This window comes from Pleurodeles waltl, chromosome 9 (assembly GCF_031143425.1).
Source record: "Pleurodeles waltl isolate 20211129_DDA chromosome 9, aPleWal1.hap1.20221129, whole genome shotgun sequence".
NCBI classification, from domain to species: Eukaryota; Metazoa; Chordata; class Amphibia; order Caudata; family Salamandridae; genus Pleurodeles; species Pleurodeles waltl.
The window spans coordinates 543842574-543856197 of NC_090448.1; positions in this window are offsets into that span (position 1 = coordinate 543842574).

The window sequence follows — 13624 nt, forward strand, 5'->3', positions numbered from 1 at the left end:
AACGGATTTTCAAAAAGAGATAAAAACCAAGTTGACCTTCAACTGTGGGTAGGTAGTGAGATACTTAGCTACTGTATGTCACTGCACAAATACAAGTCCTATCCTCACCGCTGATCACCAATGTTAGAAATGGGGTTTTTGGTTGGCAGTCAGGTTACCTCCTGTCCAAGCAAAAGCCCTCACTCTAGTCAGGGTAAGTCACACACTATCCAAGATTATCCTGTGCCCACCCTCTGGTAGCTTGGCACGAGCAGTCAGGCTTAACTTAGAAGGCAATGTGTAAAGTATTTGTGCAATAAATCATACAATACCACCATATAGCACCACAAAACTACACCACACAGTGTTTAGAAAAATATATAATATTTATCAGGATAATTGTAGGTCAAAAAGAATAAAGTTGCAATGGAAAATTGTAGAAATATCACAGGGAAGTGATATAAAGTGTCTTAAGTCTTTAGAATGCAATACAGTGTCTTTCAAGCACAAAGTACCTGGTTTCTGGTGGAAAATCTCCTCAGAGGGCCACAGGAGAAGAGATGCGTGGAAAAAGGGGTGTGTGCGTCGATTTCTCCTCAGCACACACAGACTTGCGTCGGTCTTTTCCACGCGGGGAAGTCGGGCGTCGTTTTCCGGCGCGCAGACAGTCTCTTTTTGTGGATCGCGGGGATTACCAGATGTCCCGGGTCTGTGCGTGGATTCTCCTGCTTGTTTTCCGGCTGCGCGTCGTTCTGCGGGGCTGCGCGTCAAAGTTTCGATCTCACGGTAGGCGTCGCGTCGATTTCTCCTTGGAAGTCGGGCGGCGTTGTCCTTGCGAGGCCGTGCGTCGAAAGTTTGGTCTCACGGCAGGCGTCGCGTCGATTTCTCCTTGGAAGTCGGGCGGCGTTGTCCTTGCGAGGCCGTGCGTCAAAGTTTCGCACTCACGGTGGGCGTCGCGTCGATTTCTCCTGGAAAGTCGAGCGGCTTTGTCCTTGCGAGGTTGTGCGTCGAAGTCTCGATCGTCCCGAGGGCGTCGCGTCGATCAGCGTCGGTGTGCGGCGTTTTTCTCGCCGCGAAACAAGCTGTGCGTCGAAATTTTCGGCGCACGGAGCGTCCAAGTGAAAGGAAGAAGTCTTTTTGGTCCTGAGACTTCAAGGAACAGGAGGCAAGCTCTATCCAAGCCCTTGGAGAGCACTTTCACAGCCAGACAAGAGTTCAGCAAGGCAGCAGGGCAACAGCAAGACAGCAGTCCTTTGTAGAAAGCAGACAGGTGAGTCCTTTGAGCAGCCAGGCAGTTCTTCTTGGCAGGATGTAGTTTCTGGTTCCGGTTTCTTCTCCAGCAAGTGTCTGATGAGGTAGGGCAGAGGCCCTGTTTTATACCCAAATGTGCCTTTGAAGTGGGGGAGACTTCAAAGAGAGGCTAAGAAGTGCACCAGGTCCCCTTTCAGTTCAATCCTGTCTGCCAGGGTCCCAGTAGGGGGTGTGGCAGTCCTTTGTGTGAGGGCAGGCCCTCCACCCTCCCAGCCCAGGAAGACCCATTCAAAATGCAGATGTATGCAAGTGAGGCTGAGTACCCTGTGTTTGGGGTGTGTCTGAGTGAATGCACAAGGAGCTGTCAACTAAACCTAGCCAGACGTGGATTGTAAGGCACAGAAGGATTTAAGTGCAAAGAAATGCTCACTTTCTAAAAGTGGCATTTCTAGAATAGTAATATTAAATCCGACTTCACCAGTCAGTAGGATTTTGTGTTACCATTCTGGCCATACTAAATATGACCTCCCTGCTCCTTTCAGATCAGCAGCTGCCACTTCAACAGTGTATGAGGGCAGCCCCAATGTTAGCCTATGAAGGGAGCAGGTCTCCCAGTAGTGCAAAAACGAATTTAGGAGTTTTACACTACCAGGACATATAACTACACAGGTACATGTCCTGCCTTTTACCTACACAGCACCCTGCTCTAGGGGATACCCAGGGCACACATTAAGGGTGACTTATATGCAGAAAAAGGGGAGTTCTAGGCTTGGCAAGTACTTTTAAATGCCAAGTCGAGGTGGCAGTGAAACTGCACACCCAGGCTTAGCAATGGTAGGCCTGAGACAAGGAAAAGGGGCTACTTAAGTGGGTGGCACAATCCGTGCTGCAGGTCCACTAGTAGCATTTAATCTATATGCCCTAGGCACCTGGAGTGCACATGACTGGGGACTTATAAGTAGATTAAATAGTTCAATCAGGTATGATCCAAAGTTACCATGTTTACAGAGAGAGAGCATATACACTTTATCACTGGTTAGCAGTGGTAAAGTGCGCAGAGTCTAAAAACCAGCAAAACAGTATCCAAAACGAGGAGGGAGGCAGGCAAAAAGTTAGGGGTGACTACCCTAAGGCTGTCAGGTCTAACAAGAAGCAATTATTTTGCTGAGTCATGACTTTCGGATTAAAGCCAGTATCATAGTGGAAACCTCTTTAAGTATCAGATGTCACAGAGTTTACGAGAAGGCGGGGGAGAACAGGAGGCGGGTAAGCATGAAGGGGTGGAGAGATGTAGCAAGAAAAATTAAAAGTCTACAATCGATTGACACAGACGCCGTTTCACATGGTTTCAGCTCACAAACCCCAGTAAAGAACAGATCATAAAGTTCTGTAAGATTAGTGGCATTGATTTGCAAAGAAATGTCAGTTACTTTATACTATTTTGATATGCCGCAGTCAACTTCCTCTGCATACAAAGTGCTTCAGATAGTAATTCTGAGACCCTTTTTAGGTGTGCCTTACTTTGAGTGACTTCTTATATATTGTTACAACACATGGTCATCTGTGCATGCTTGCTGGGTGCAGGGCATGGCCTGGTCTGCAGCAGGTGCTACACCCAATGCCGTGCTGCGCACAACCGAATCCCGTTTGCAGGGGACGTTGGGCAAAAGCTTGGGATTGGGTGTTGGGCCTGTGGTCTGGCCCTGCTCCCAACCTCATGCCATGCACAGCGGAAGGGCGTGCACTCCAGTTGGTAGGCACCCACAGGTGGTTGAGCCCTAGCCCCAACCTTAGGCTGTTGACAGCCCACAGCCACGGTTGGGTGGCAGCCAGGCCCTTCACCCAACCCTATGCCACTTAAAGCCAAATGAAGCACACTGTGGATGGGGGCTAGGGCACCCATGGAGGTTGGCACAGGGCCTGGCCTGGGACCAGGCCTACATCTAACCCCACACTGAGCACAGCACAGTGGAGGGTTTGACACCCAACCCCACACACAACAATGGACATCTTACTTTATATTTAAAAAAATGGAAAATCACTGAAAAACACAAGGTTAAAGTGACGTTCTAGATGAGAATTGTAATAACATCTTACTATAAATTAAAAATAAACTTAGAAATTGACTGAAAAAAAAAGGTTAAAGGAACGTTATAGCTAGGTGAAAATGTCAGTTGAAACATGTTTTAAATGAACAAAACCATTGATATTCATCAGTTATAGTAATCTCAAGTAGCTATGACTCTTGCCGTAAAGTAGCTATGCCCTTGCCATGCCACTCCACTGTACTGTATGCCACTCCACTCCACTCTACACCACTCCACTCCACGCCACCTGACTCCACACAATGCCATTCTGCAGCAATCTACGCCACTCCACTCCATACAATGCCACTCTACTCTGCATCATTCCACTCAATGTCACTCTATTCCATGCCACACCACACTCTCCACTCCATGCTGCTTAAATCCACTCTGCACCCACTCCATGCCACTCCATTCTGTCACTTCACTTTCTACCACTCCACACCACTCTACACCACACCACACCACTCCACTCTTCACCATTCAACTCTGTGCCATGCCACTTCGCTCTATGCCAATCCACTCTGCACCATAATACTCTGTGCCACTCTACTTTATGTCATTCCATGCCACTCTACTCTACCCCACACCACGTTACGCCAGTCCACTGTACACCACTCTACTCTATGCCTACTCCACTCCATGCCACTCCACTCTTTGCCACTCTATGCTACTCCACTCCATGCCACTCTACTCCACTCCATGCCAATCTACACCACGCTGCACTATGCCACACCACTCTACATTACTCCACTCTACACCACTCCACTCTGCTCTACCCCACTCTACTCTACGCCACTCTATGCCACTGTTCTGTATGCCACTCCAACAGTTGAGGTATCTGAAATGTATGGGTATAGTAGTGATGCCAGGCAGGCCATTCTACAGGCAAATAGAGATGTCAATTAAACAGGTGACAAAATCTTATAAAAGGATCAGGATCAAAAGAAAAATCAAGGATGTTAAGGAAGGCACGGGGACATTGCAGGCACTCCTGAATGGGTATATTGATGTGTCTAGATGACCAGATGACTTGGAGAACTGAGATATTTTGGTCAAGGCAGAGGCAGTTAACTTTAGCTTATACTCGTAGGCTTAATAGTTTGCAGAGGAAGGTTAAGTACTGGGGAGGGCCAGAACATATGTTTTACAACTAATCACACTCCAGATCTGGAAAACTGCTTTGTGAACATTTCATCTTGTTTACATTGGTTATGAATCTTTGGGTTTGCTTCAATGGTATTGCACATAGGAAAACAAGTTGCTGGATAGAAATAGATACAGGAAGTACCAGATGTATTATTGATAGGATGGTGATGACACTAGAGTTGTTTAAAAATTTTGTTTACTGAAGTTTTCAGACACGCATAAACAATCAGTGTACAATCCAGTATGTACTCACATTTTCCAGTATAATGTGTCAAGCAAATTACATCTGAATTTACTGTTCTCCTGCTTACACAACTAAGGGAGAAGAATGGAAGAAGGAAAAAGGGAGGGGGGAGCTACTCAGCAAGGGGAGATGAAGGACTCCGCAAAGGGATCTTCATAGTCCACACTCAGATGCATGTCAGCAGTCTCATCACACTGCAATTGAATCTGGATACCTAAAGAGTCTGACTAGCAGTGGAGTGGGGCTCTGGCTAGTCAGTCACTCCCAGTGCCGTAGCAGCTGCAGGTTCTTCCTCCCCATCCTGGGCGCCGATAGGCAATGCTAAGTGGGACCATATATCTTTGGGGGGTGGGATTTTGCCAACATCAACTGCCAGGAGGCAGTCAATTGTTCCTGACAATAAGCCACGTCCTGAAGCCATCAGCTCTCTGCGGCATCTTCCCCAATGTATTGCCACTCAGTGTTTTGCTAGTAAAAGGAGGATTGCTGTCAGTTTGAGTATGGCTTGGGGGCATCTTTCACCTAGCCTAATAGCACTATGCACAGTGAGTGCTCAGGCGTGCAACCAGTAATTTCCTCAAGAGTATCAAATCCAGTATGCCAGAAGTACTGCACTCCAGGGCAGTCTCAAGCAAGGTGTAAGAAGTCAGCTCAAGGCACAGGACAGCGAAGCAGCATGCATCTTCGATCAAGCCCATTCTGTGCATCTTTTCCATGGTGTGGTATTATCTATGTAGGTAGCTGAAGTGCACTAACTTCAATCTGTAATTGGGGGAGAGCATCTGGGATTGAGCGCAACAGTAATTCCTCTGTTTGTCAGCGGATGGGTGATGTTGGGGGATCTGCATCCCACATTCACGGCTGCGGGAAACACATACCTGTGCAGTCTCCTGAATCAAAGCATAGGGTATTGTGACCAGCGGCATGGGATAGATTGGTATGAATCATCTAAATTGTCTGGATGGCAGCACGTAGTTGGTAGTATGTGAGTATGTCTAGTGGAGTCACATCAGGCCCCTGCAGGGCCTGTTATGGTGTAATGAATGCGCCATCTGGGTACACCGCACCCATGGAAGTCAGCCACAGATTGTGCAGCCGGTTGTGGGTCCCAGCGTTAAGGGTAATAGAACAAGAAGGGTGCCGAATAAGCTACATTGGAGAGGCAAATAGCGGCTCAGCTGAGCTCACTGTTGGAGTTTGTTCCAGGCACTCACCTTGCAAGCCACAGTGTCTATCTGTGCCCTTAGGTGCTTGTGAGCCAAGTACTGTGCCATCTGGGAAGCTTGGTGCAGCATGGTCATGTTCAGGTGCTGTGTGTGCCAGGAACTGCATACGGTAAAGCCAATAGTGTACAAACGGTGCCTGGGCCCAATAGTGAAGCAAATCCATATCTGGAGCCCCCAGACGTACCTGTTCAAAGGGAAGAGTTATTATCTCCCATGCAGTTCGTGGCTGTCCACCTGCCCACTTGAGGGATACTAGGCATGACCAAAGCTGTCAGTGGAAATAAGGCAGCAGGGGAAGTGGCAGATTAATGAACAGATGAAAAAAATTAGGGAAGATCATCATCCTAGCAATGGCCAGCCTCCCAGTTAAGGATAGCGGGAGCTTCTGCCCGCTCTCCACATGCTCATCTATCCATGTCATTAAGGTCCCTTCTGAGTCAAGCCCCTAGGTATCTCGCCGGTTCTCTCACCCACTGCAGCGGGAATTCTGAGACACACTCCGCTGTCTCAACAGTCAATGAGAATAGGAATTCTGCCCGGTGCATAGTGATACCCAATATACCCTTAAACCTGGGGAATTCTCTGATCAGTGCGCCTAAATTATTTTGCGGATCTCTCATGTACAGAGTGACATTGTCTGCATACATGAATACAAGAATCCAGAGAGATGTAAACACCAGACCCTGACACAATTGAGCTGCAAGCGGCTACAACGCTATGGCGAATAATGTGGGCAACAGAGGGCACCCTTGCCTGGTACCTCTTGACGCTGGGAAGGGGGAGTATTTGTCCCACTAACACGTACATGAGCTACAGGATGGGCATATAGTAGTCCAATTAATATTATGAACTTGGGACTTACTCCCAGGCATGATAATAGGGCAAAGAGATAAGGCCATTGAAGTGAATGAAACTCCTTAGTGATGTTCAAGAAACCACAGGTGCACTAAGGTCACGTGCAATAGTTGGGTTTAGGGTAAAGAAGGTACACAGATTCGGGTCGTGGACCTCCTGGGCAAAAAGCCTGACTGATCCAGGTGCACAATAATCAGCAAAACGGAGAATAACCATGAGGCTACCAGCTTTACAGAGGACTCAGTGCATGTGCCATGGTAAACCCTCACGAATTAATATATTCACTCCATGTGCATAATTGGAATAATACACTACATGCCTTTCGCCTATCTACCCCACCCGCAGGCACACCTGTAGCTCTTGCAATATACAAATATTTAAGTTGTGTGTCTAGAGGTATGTGAGAACATATTGTGCCTATTGTTGAATCCCTGTACCTTCAAGATTATGCATTTATCCAACTGCAATGGGATCAATCTGCTGGTGTGCGAGCGCTCATCACGCACATGTAAAAATCACCAAATATGAAAGACTACCTTGTCATGCTGAGTGGCAATAAAGGGAATGAAAAAAAGAACATTTTGCAGCCAAGAGGCTGCCATCATCAACAGTACCTCAACATTCCACCGACCTCCCACTTTGGTCCCCAAATCCGGTCACATGCCCCCAACCCATCCTCCAAGGGGGTGACCCAGAGCACTAGCACTTAGCAAGAACAGAGCTGGGCGACCAGAGTAGTACAAAGTTGGAGTAGTTAGGGACCATCTGGGCGGGCCTGCAGGCACAGGCTTGGTGTCCACCATTGTCACCAACTCTGCTGCATTGTTAAATTTTGTCACTATAGGCCCTAAGATGGTCAGCAAAAGGTCTCCGCCATCCGCTGGTTAAGCAGCCTCCTATCAGTTATTACGGATAAGAATCATGACTTTCAGTCAGGTTACATCCACTCACAGTACCAGTCAAGGACAATTCTGTGGTCTATGGTGCAGTAGGGGATCCACAGGGGCCTGCCAGCAACCACTAAGCAGCATAGTCACAAGCAGGACTCGCAGAAGGCACATCACCTCAGTCATTTTTGCTTAGACGTTCTGGCCGACGGTGACCCCACTACAGTTACTAGAATATTTTGGACAAATCTGTCAACCACCTTCGGATCTGTAAAGTAGTGAGTCTTTCCTGAATAGTGCATGCATAGCTTGGCTGGGTAACTCAAATAGTACTTGGCATTCGTTCATTGTAGCGAGCACTTGATTGGTAGATGATCTCTTCAAGCAACCTGCACAGCGACTATGAAATCTGGAGAGATAGGGGTTCTCATTACTTTGATAATGGAGTGGAAATCTATGGACCCTTTCAACAATGAGCATGGTAGAAAGTGTCTCTGAATAGTACTCGGAGCATCACCTCAACATAGTCCTCCGTGCAACCCATCACTGTCAATACCGGTACACCCAGGATATGTAAATTATACCTCCTCGAACATGCCTCCAGCTCATCGTTCCTGTTTTGGATGACCTCTAGCACCTTTTCCATCTGGAGCAGCTTCTTCCCAGCTGCAGAGTGCCCATCATCTGCATCCGATGTACGACATTGAGTTGTCTATGTGTTCATCATATTTAGCAGCTTTTTCTTTAAGGCAGTCAAACCTGTGTATCAAGAGGTCTATTTTAGTGTCAATAGTGGTCAGACTCTGCTTAAGGTCTAGAAACATAGTAGGTGATATCTGACTCTGGAGTCGAGCCTTCTCCATCGCCTTGACTCAGCTGGTGATCATTAGGAGGTGACAACCTTCATTTGCATCTGCCTACGATTCCCAAATGATTGGTTGGACTGACTCAAGTCAGTTTTCCCCATCGTGCATCAAGTGTAGTGTGGCAAATCGCAGCGTCAGAAGATGAACACAGTTGTGAGCTCTTCAGTTGGTCTCTGCTGTCATCAGAATGCTGCCACCCCGAAGAAATACAGTGGGGGGGGCATGAGCGGACCACACTTCCCTCAGAAGGTCAGTAGTGTAGATCAGTTGCCCACCATAGGTACAAGCAGGCAATCACCACCGGTGAGATCACTGTGTACTCTCACAACTTGCAGGAAGGAGGTTTCCTCAACACCCAGTCTTGGCCCGCCACACCCTGTTCTGTCTCGGGCAGCACAGGCAGGCCAGAGTACACCAACAAGTTGCCACATCTCAGCAGGAGGAATTATCAAGTGCTCAACAGCATCACACTATGTTGGCCAAAAGAGTGGAGTCACCACAGCCAATTGCGCATATTCAGTCACTGGACCGCAGTGTCCATCAAATACTCACATGAACAGTCTCTCCAGGCAAATGAATCATGCAACCTCTGAGTCGTTATGCAGCAGTAGCTTCTCCCATACCGCTGGCGATGCTGGGGTAGAGCAGGGCAGATCGCCACATCCGGGATGGGGCCGAATTCTGCGTCTCCAGGTCAGTTTGCCCATACAGTCCACAGAATGACCGCTCAGTGTTCTGCGTAGGTCACTGTGATTCAGGTAGCCTGCCTGCACATGTTATTCAGGAACTGCCAATCCTCCACCGCGGCGGTCCCAAGGAGACCACTGCACCAGTGGTCACCCACCCACCGTATTATGATGAATGCAGGTTGACCCAGTAACCACGTCAACGGAGGATGACCCTCCAGCGGCACGGCGTGCTGCAATGCTGGCGTGTGTCATGGCCGTGGCTAACGGCCAAGCCTATTGCAAAAACACAGTTGTACTGGCAGTCTCCTTGATGCAGTTAGCTGACAGCAGCAGGCCGTCGCAGTATACTCTCAGCAAAGCACCAGCACAATGCCTATTGGATGGATTCAAAAACAATACAGCTGACATCCATTGGCCAAGATGACACACCTGCAAATCACACTATAAAACACACCCCATTCCAGACCATGATCCTTTGCCTCTCCACTGCAGCACAGCAAGGCAAAGACCACACATCATTGTTTCATTTTTGTGAGATAAGGCAGCTATTTTTCCCATCTCATTTAACACTTTCCACACACTTCTAATTGTTTTCACAATATCACTTGTCTTGTTTTTAAGTCCTTGTGACCCCCTTTAATTTACACTCATATCACATTTTACAAATCCACGTTTTCTGAGGATAAGATGAGTGTCATGGTGGATGAAATCATAAGAGTAGAGCTAGAGTCCAACATACCCCTCTCAGTAGGAAAATAGAAATGTGGCAAAGGATAATAGACAGAATGAATGCTGTGGGCACCACCTTGTGCACAAAAGAGTATATTAGGAAGAGGTAGAATTACCCGAGCGGGAAGGTGCATTCCCTGGCCTCCAAGCAACATATGGAGTACAAGAAGGGTGGTGGTGGTCCTCCCAGTGCCCCATTCCAACTCTTTTCCTGGGAGGAGAAGGTCTTGACCTTTCTGCATTCTGAGGGTTTGACAGGAATAGCTGGTGGAGTGGAGTCTGATAAGTTACACAACAATAACTGTCACAGAACTTCAATGTCCTGAATGCTCACCTCTCAGCTTTTGCCATTGTGTTTTCCATCTAATATCTTAACATGCAATACCCAAAGTATGAGAGATTGTCAATATGTATTGTCGTACATACCACCACATGTTTCAATCTCCATTACGTGCCATATGTTGGAATGGGGTTTGCAAGGGTTTTAGTATCAAGATATCATCTCAAGACCTATATTATGTATCAGTTTGTAAATGTATGACCCAACCTAACCGCAGGTTGGCAATAGGTAGCATTTGTCAAATGTTGGGAATTAGAGAGAGTGACATGACTACAACTACAACTGCAACTACAACTACTGAGGCCCTGTTTCTGCAACTCAAAACAAAAGGCCATTGTGCTTTCACCTATATTCACCTGTTTGCCGTGTCACAACTGATGTTCACTCATTACAGAGTTTACCATTTGTCTAGTATAGGAAGTTAGAAAGTGACATGACTAAACTACCATGAGGCCCTGTTTCTGTAACTGAAAAACAAGAGGCCATCATGCTCTGCCTATATTCACTTGTTCTCCATGTCACAACTGATGTTCACTCATCATGGATAGAGCAATCTACATATCATGCTTAACTTAGAGACATGTCAGCCTACCTTGCTTGATGTTGTCCTGGTATTCCCAAATTGAACTATTGATGGCTTGAATGACACCATACCAAGTGTGTACATCAATTATTTGCAAGGCATTAAGCTGCTTCAGCGGATTGGAAGTGGCAGGTGACCCACTGATTTTGCACTGCTCACATGATGACTACTGATACACATACAGCCAAGTCGTGTGTTCACCTGCATTGTACACAACTAGGCCTTGGAATTGTCTAATACACATGTTATGTCTCCACTGTGTTGGCGTAACTGTGTGTTAGTTGTCATATTCATTCCTTCATCTTAAATGCAACTTATTAGCACATCTAATCAGCTGCTCAAGTCTAATACAGTTTTTCAACCTCTGCAAATGTTTTGTCAACAAGTTCAATACCATGGAAATATATCAAATAGGAAACCCTACCTATTAACATTTTCCTAGGTCTCTACTTACTGTGACAGAAAACATTTGGATGTAGATTACACACTTCCACCAATAATTGTGTCCTCTCTTTCACAATGGGTCATTCTGGCACAGCTCCTGGGCAGAGATTGTCCACCAAACAGACTCCCAAACCAACCCTGGATGAAGCCTTCAGAGATGAAAACACTCCTGGGCATGTGGAAGTGGATGACGGACCTGACACATCTGGTCAGCCTGGGCAGACGGTAACAGTGAGTCTCGTGCCCACACCAACACTTCCCACCACAGCTGCAATAACATCTAGGTTAACAACATTCTCCCAACATGTGTACCTAGCCCAGTTAGTACAATCTTGTGCTCCCCAGTTCTGGCTCCTGAAGTGCAAATCACCAGCCTGACACAGAGGGGCCAGAACAGAAGCCTGGGCGGAGTTCACATAGCCATGCTACGCGAAACTCCGCAAAGTTGGGAAAAAAACTCCGCCGCGCTACGCGAGTTCTGCTAGAGTGCGGAGTTTCTTGCCGCGCCCATTCGCGTGATGTTTAACATCACTGACAACGCAAAGTATGTCCTCGTGTTGGAATTCTCACGTGGCCATCTTGTTTGTTTTTCTTGTTATGGTGCTAGGGCCTACTTTTCTACCCCTTTATATATCTCCCAACCCTCTGTTTTACACCTATTTTCCCCTAGTTTCTTTTTATATTAAATTTTTCTCCTAATTTGTTTGTGTTCTTTTTGTGACTTTTTTACTTTTTCATTTTTTTGCTTTACTTTTTTCCCCCCTTCCTTTTTCCTAAGCCTTCCTTATCTTTTCTCCCACGTCCCCAGCACCATGGCACAGCAGGGAAGTGGCAGCGCCAGGACCCCAACCACAAGCGTCAGCCGCCTTCCTTGTGGGCAGTGGCAATGTCAAGGGGTGCAGCCCACGCCATATTTTCCCAGGTGGAGGTAGCTGCCTTGGTGTTCTATGTGCAGCGCCACCTCCCACCCCGCCTGGGCAGCAGGTGGCAGGCCCAGGCATTAGTTCGGCCCCTGGGAGCTCCAGCAATGCTGGGAAAGGGTGGGCCGGGCTATGCGCCACATCTCTGGGGACATCCTAGATCGGGAGACGGACCTGCTCGACCTACTATGCATCGAAGTTGCTGGGCTTGGTGAGTAACAATTAACTATTGTGTTCTATGCTAATAGTTTCTTCCCAAATAGCAAGCATGCTGCTCACATGCAGGTAAGTTAACTTTATGTTACAAATATAATATTATGTGATCGTCATCTAGAAAGATGCTTGGCGCTACCTAATTGTACTTGTTTTTGGCGCTTGCTTGGGCTGATTAAGAAGTAAAGCAGAGACTCCTCCTGTTCCCTTTCTAAGATAGTCATCGTTAATGTTAGTATTAGTGAGTTTGCATGTTCGTTAACTTCTCTGTGCCTTTATTTTTTGTAGCTTGTATAATGCCAACTGCCAAGCAATTTCCCGTTGAGGTGTAGTAGTTTTGCATGCATCCAATATATGCATTGAAAGATTGAGAATGAGATGAGAACTGTAGGAATCATTAACTGCAATTTAGTAGTAGTTCCAAAATGTAGTTTAGGAAATTTGGAATAGTGTTAGGAAATTTGGAAAAGGATGGTCCATGATACTAGCATTATTATTGTACAGGCGCTCTGAACCTCTGATGTAGAAATGATGCTTCGCATGTCTTTTCGTTTAAAAAAATAATATTCTTGGAGAGATTATTTATTAACATTGCCATTAATATTTTAAATTTTTTTTCTTACATCATCCAGCATCCAAGGGTAGGAAGAGGGCTGGTAGTGAGGCTGGCAAAGCAGCTGAAGGTGGCCCCTCCACAAGTGCCAGGGCAGATGGCTCTGCTGGCCCCAGTAAGTCCTGTTGTTTTTAATATTAATATTTATTTCCCTAACTTTTACCGCTCAACACTTAGACTTATTTTCTACCTTTTTACTGTGCCTGTCTCCTAATTCTTTCCAACTCCACTTTGATTTATCTGTTTCGTAAATTCTTCTTATCCCTGCATTATCCTATTTACATATTTTCTATATTTCACGTTTCTTTACTTCAAACTGTCTGGTTGTACTAGTCTGTCTGCAGCTTTCTTGCTTCTGCTTTGTCAGTGAGCTTTCCCTTTCCCCTTTAGTATCTTATCTTGTAAAGTGTTGGTGAGGCTCAGAGAACACATGTACTGAAGATTGCATGCCCATGTAAGTTATTCTACACATGTTTTATGAGAAAACTTTCTTTTTCTTGCTCCAGCTCAATCATTGAAAAAAGGTGTTTTTGAACATGATCATGTAATTGT